Source organism: Filicampus tigris, chromosome 4, assembly GCF_054856515.1.
Source record: "Filicampus tigris isolate MCC_2025a chromosome 4, RoL_Ftig_1.0, whole genome shotgun sequence".
In the NCBI taxonomy this organism is placed as follows: Eukaryota; Metazoa; Chordata; class Actinopteri; order Syngnathiformes; family Syngnathidae; genus Filicampus; species Filicampus tigris.
The window spans coordinates 2,957,085-2,963,176 of NC_141220.1; the positions used below are offsets into that span (position 1 = coordinate 2,957,085).

Consider the following 6,092-nt stretch of genomic DNA (forward strand, 5'->3'; position numbering starts at 1 on the left):
TGGATGGATAGAATGGAACCACTGAAAAGACCATTTACACAAAAAGCTATTTCCCTACAGAATGTGTGAGAAGTGGGTGAGTTTTGTAAAATGTAAAAATGTTCTCCTGCCAACTGCTTAAGAAGAGAAAAAGGTAGAAAGGTAGAATCTTTTAAGTTCACAGGTTAAGACCCAAAAATCATAAATAAGTGGCTATAAGCTTTTTCCATGAAAAATTGGAGGTCCATCCATCCATCCATTATCTGTACCGCTTATCCTCACAAGGGTCGCGGGGCGTGCTGGAGCCTATCCCAGCTGTCTTTGGGCAGTAGGCGGGGGACACCCTGAATTGGTTGCCAGTCAATCGCAGGGCACACAGAGACAAACATCTGCACTCACAATCACACCTAGGGGCAATTTTAGAGGGTCCAATCAACTTACCATGCATGTTTTTGGAATGTGAGAGGAAATCGGAGAACCCGGAGAAAACCCATGCAGGCACGGGGAGAACATGCAAACTCCACACAGGGAGGCCGGAGCCGGGATCGAACCCACGACCTCTGAACTGTGAGGCGGACGTGCTAACCAGTCGACCACCGTGCCGCCCAAATGGTAGGTCCAATACCCAAAATATTTTTAAAGCGCATAGTGTCGTGAAATACTGAGCTCTCGCTCACCTGCAGTTGGACTGAATTGCATTCCTGTTTCCAGTTGCTGTGTGAAAGATGAATGGCACTGATGTAGTAGTGAATCAAATTGTGTCTTAACAATATAACGATGTTGAAAATGAAACGTTGAACTAGGAGTGGGCGATATGGGAAAAAAAATTATATCTCTTTTTTTTTTTTAAACTCAATAACGATAATTTGACAATTCTACAAAAAATGTGCAAATCCAAATTAAATTCTTGGCTACAACAAGATCTAACTGTTTTTGGAAGAACATGTTTAACTAAAATGGAATCTCTAGCAAGATGTATTTATCCAGCATATTCTATGGCTATACTAGATAAATCAATAAAAGCAATAAACCAATAAAATTTTAATTTTATCTGGAAAAACAAAGTCCACTACATAAAAAAAAATCTGTAATTGTAAAAGAATATAAAGACGGTGGATTTCAGGCAATTGATTTTGAAGATAGACGCTGTACTAAAAATTAAATGGTTAAAGTGTTTTCTGATTGAAAATAATAGCATCTGGTTCTGTCTCTCCAATGGTATATTTAAAACAATGGGAGGTACTGAATTTGTCCTGAGGTGCGATCTTAATGTTGATAAACGGCCATTTAAATTATCGTGCTTTCATAGACAAATCCAACTAAGGCGGAAACTTAGGTACAACCACAATTTACACCGCATGAAATACCAATATGGAACAACAGATATATTCTTTGTAATAGAAAATAAATCTTTTTGCAGAACTGGATGGATAAAGGTGTGTGGTCATTACGCAATCTAATGGATGATCAGGGAAACTGGCTCTCATTTGGAAAGTTTTTGTGCCCTTTACAATAGTACATGAGAGATTAGAGAACACCGCTTTTGTCAAACCTTTTTGACAGGTTTGTAGTCCGGAAGCAAAAGAGGATGTGACGTCATTTCGTAGCCCATAAGTCCCGCCCTAACCACGTCCCTTTGGGACGTCACATCCGGTTTAAGTTTCGCCCCTTTGATGACGTCATTCTGCAGTCCAGAAGTAAGGCCCCTCCTTAACCACGCCCCTTTGATGACATCATTTTGTAGTCAAACAAGGATTTGTGAATTATGAAAGGGCCTCAAGACCAATGGCACGCACCGCTTCAGCAACAAAGAGTTGGGGCACCCATGGAGCCGATATGAATATGTTCCAAACGCAACATATTATCCACACGCGCCGCGCCGACTCGGCACAAATTTGCCGGAGAGACGAACGGCGAACGAGCGAGTCTTTTTCCCCTCTTATGACTTTCTTCTTTTTTTTTTTTTTTTAAACTACTCTGAAGATTTTTTGGAAGCAGCGTATCGCCGATTCCATAAGTCTCAGTCGCACAACAACTCGGACACTGGCGGGCTTCCTCGGCTGCCCTTCAGCTACTCAACTGCCTTCATCCACAGGGCAACTACACGCAACTATGTCTTCAGGCACTACTTGCACTCATCTCATTGAAAGGCTTTCCCTGCTAGAGGGACGTGTCCGTCAGCTAGAGCAGAATAATGTGGTAACCGTAGATGTGGCGGACACAACTGTTAGTATGGGTTGTAGCCAACCTGCGAGTCCGGTTAGCATTAGCCCTAAGCGGCCTGCTAATCGTGGTGAGCCTGTTCACACGCATAACAGATTCAGCTCGTTAGCTAGTCCCATTCCACCTCGATGCTCCCGCACTTTAGTAATAGGTGATTCCATTACCCGTAACATTAAGATAAAAAATCCAGCCACCATAATGTGTATTCCTGGGGCCAGAGCACCCGACATTGAAGCTAATCTTAGGGATCTGACTCACAAAAGGACTAGACAACAGCACAGGGCAAACAACACTAGGTACTCCGACATAGTGATACACGTCGGCTCCAATGATACTAGGATGAGGCAATCAGAGATCACAATGAAGAACATAGCTAGGACTTGTGATCTCGCTATGAAGATGAGAATATCATTAATTTATCACTCGAGTAATTGTCTTTGGCCCCTTGCCTGCGAGAGGCAATGATGAGAGGTTTAGCAGATTATTCTCGCTTAACCGGTGGCTGGCTAGCTTTTGTAGTGAGCAGGGACTGCAGTTTGTAGATAATTGGCCTTCTTTCTGGGGCCGACCCGACCTGCTTAAGGTGGACTACTTCACCCTAACTGGGAAGGTGCCATCACTCTTTCTAGAAATATAGATTACTGTTTGAGCCTTCCATGACAGACACATCAGAGCAGGTCGGGTTACAGGCGATTAGCGAGCCTGTAAGAACGGGTATCAATCAATCAATCAATCACATTTTATTTATATAGCACTTTTCATACATAAAAATGCAACTCAAAGTGCTTTAAAACATTCAAAGCAAAACATAGAATTATCTTCAATCAAAAGAAAAGATAAATTATTTAAAAGTTGTTGAAAGCCAAACTAAAAAGGTGTGTCTTGAGCTTCCTCTTAAAAATATCAACAGTCTCTGCAGACCTGACATCCTCTGGCAGGCTATTCCAAAGGTGAGGACCAAAACGGCTGAATGCAGCCTCGCCATGCATTTTGGTCCTCACCCTTGGAATAAATAAAAGGCCGGCGCCAGAGGACCTCAGGATCCGTGAGGGCTGGTATGATAAAAGCAAATCAGATAAATAAGATGGCCCAAGACCATTAACACATTTATAAACTAATAAAAGTACTTTAAAATCGATCCTGAAACACACAGGGAGCCAATGCAGCAATTTCAAAACTGGCGTAATGTGCTCCCGCCCTCTGGTTCTCGTCAGCACCCGAGCGGCTGAATTCTGCAGTAGTTGCAGTGGTGAAATGCTCTTTTTCGGGAGGCCAGAGAGCAGGGCATTACAGTAATCTAAACGACAGGAAATAAAGGCATGCATCAGCACTTCCGTGTTAGCCTGAGAGAGAAACGGGCGGACTCTGGCAATATTCTTAAGGTGATAAAAACCAATCTTGGTTACATTTTTAATATGAGGAATAAAACTGAGCTCAGAGTAAAAAATGACGCCAAGGTTCTTCACACAGTGTGAGGGATTAAAAATGTGTAGTTTTGGTAAAAGCTTCTCTCTCTGACCTTCGGGACCGATAACTAAAACCTCAGTCTTGTCCTGATTGAGCTGTAGGAAATTATCTGCCATCCATGACTTGATATCTAAAATGCAATTTAAAAGGGTATCAATGGGTCCTGTGTCATCAGGAGACACGGCAATATACAGCTGCGTGTCATCAGCATAGCTGTGAAAGCTGATGCCGTGTCCCCTGATGACATCCCCGAGGGGAAGCATATAAAGATTAAAAAGTAGGGGGCCTAAAATCGAACCTTGAGGAACCCCACATTTGATTTCATGAGTTTTAGAGGAACAAGTATCCATACTTACAAAGAAATATCGGTCTGTGAGATAGGAATAAAACCAGTCAAAAACAGTACCAGAGATGCCCACTAGATTTTTAAGTCTATTTAATAAAATTTGGTGATCTACTGTATCAAAAGCAGCGCTTAGATCCAGTAGCACCAAGACTGGGAGTTTTCTCACGTCTGCAGTGCACCTAATATCATTTAAAATCCTCAAAAGAGCAGTCTCCGTACTGTGGTTCATCCTAAAACCAGATTGATATTTCTCCAAAATATTATTTGTATTTGAAAAATGATTCAACTGGATGAAAACCAGTTTTTCTAAAATCTTACTTAAAAACGGTAAGTTGGATACGGGTCTGTAATTATTAAAAACGCTCGGGTCAGAACCGCTCTTCTTCAGAAGGGGCTTCACCACCGCCGTTTTAAAGGCAGCGGGGAAGACGCCTGTCTGAAGAGAGCAATTGACTATATTTAAAATTTGTTCTTCAAAAAATCCATAAAATGTCTTAAAAAGAAATGTGGGAATTGGATCCAAAAGGCAGGTTGTTGGGTTTACCTGGGAGAAAACTCGAACAAGTGTCCTTGCATCAACCAGGGCAAAACTTTCCAGTGTTTCCTCATGTAAATATGATTGTCCGGGTTTATTAAAACTTGTGTTTTGACGGGCTAAAAGACTGGATCTTATGTCATCAATTTTACTTCTGAAGTGGTCTGCAAAGTCCTCACAGAGAGCATCTGTTGGTCTCTGTGGGGACTTATTAAAATCAGAACTAGTTAAAAGTTCAAAGGTGGAGAAGAGAACCCTGGGGTTGTTTTTATTGACTGTAATGAGGTTTGAGAAATAGGAAGATCTTGCCAGTTTTACTGTAGGATTTCAGTTGTTCGCATAAAATTTCATAGTGTACTGTAAGTTTACTTTTTCTCCACCTCCTCTCTGCACTCCTGCATTTTCTCTTTGATATTTTGATAGCATTGTTTCTCCACGGGGGTACAGTCTTTGTTTTTGTTGTTTTAATTAAAAGTGGAGCTTCTGAATCTAATGATGATTTAAGATGTAGGTTAAAATTGTCAACAATAAGATCACAGGGTGCAGGTAAAATGTCAGCAGGAGTGTTTTTTAAGATCTCGATAAAATTTGCAGCCACCTCAGAAGATAGGTAGCGTTTCTTCACTGTTCTGACCGGGACTGCTAGATGGTTAAAACTGGCGATGTTAAAATAGACACAGTAGTGGTCTGACACTGCCAAGTCAACAACAGAGGACACACCAGCAGACAAGCCATAGGTTATAACCAAATCCAGGGTGTGTCCTCTGTTGTGAGTTGGCTGCAAGACGTGCTGTTTAAAATCCAAGCAGTTTAAAAGGTTTGAAAAATCTCTGGATAGTGGGTCCGAGATGATGTCCACGTGTATATTAAAATCGCCAGTTATTAATATCCTGTTATAACTGGAATATAAAATGGATAAGAATTCTGAAAATTCTGTAATAAAAGAAGTGGAATGATGGGGAGGTCTATAGACGGTAATGCAGAGAATAGGGGGACTGCTAAAAACAAAGGCATGGTGTTCAAACGATAAATAGCTGCTAAAAATGATCTCCTTTGATAAAAGAGTATTAATAAAAATTGATGCAGTCCCGCCTCCTCTTTTGCCATCCCTTGTAGAAAATAAAAAGTTAAAATTCGGTGGGCAAGCCTCGTTGAGAGCAACTGGAGCATCTGTACCAAGCCATGTCTCAGACAAAAGTATACCATGTAAATTATTGTCTAAAATCAGGTCGTTTATGATAAAAGTTTTGTTTAAAAGGGAGCGCACGTTCAGCACGGCCAGATTAATTATTGTGCTGGACGTGCGCTCATGGTGGTACGAATGAGCAGTATTAACATATACTAGATTACCACTGTTAAAACCACGTTGTTTGTGTGTGCAAGGGAAGCGTCTGCCGGTGATGGTTTCAATGGGAAAGTTGTCCGATAGTGGTAATGATAATGAGGGCCTGCAGGGGGAGCTAGTGAGGGTGGTGGTACTGTGAGCAGCTGGTATTGGCCTGTAAGTGATGGTAGTGACATTGTCATTGCAGCGTTTATGAG

General features: G+C 41.5%; 1 pseudogene; it reads left to right on the forward strand.

The window, feature by feature from the left end:
• Window positions 1-2,091: 2,091 nt before the first annotated feature.
• On the forward strand, window positions 2,092-2,862 carry LOC147148111 (uncharacterized; annotated as a pseudogene).
• Window positions 2,863-6,092: the final 3,230 nt, after the last annotated feature.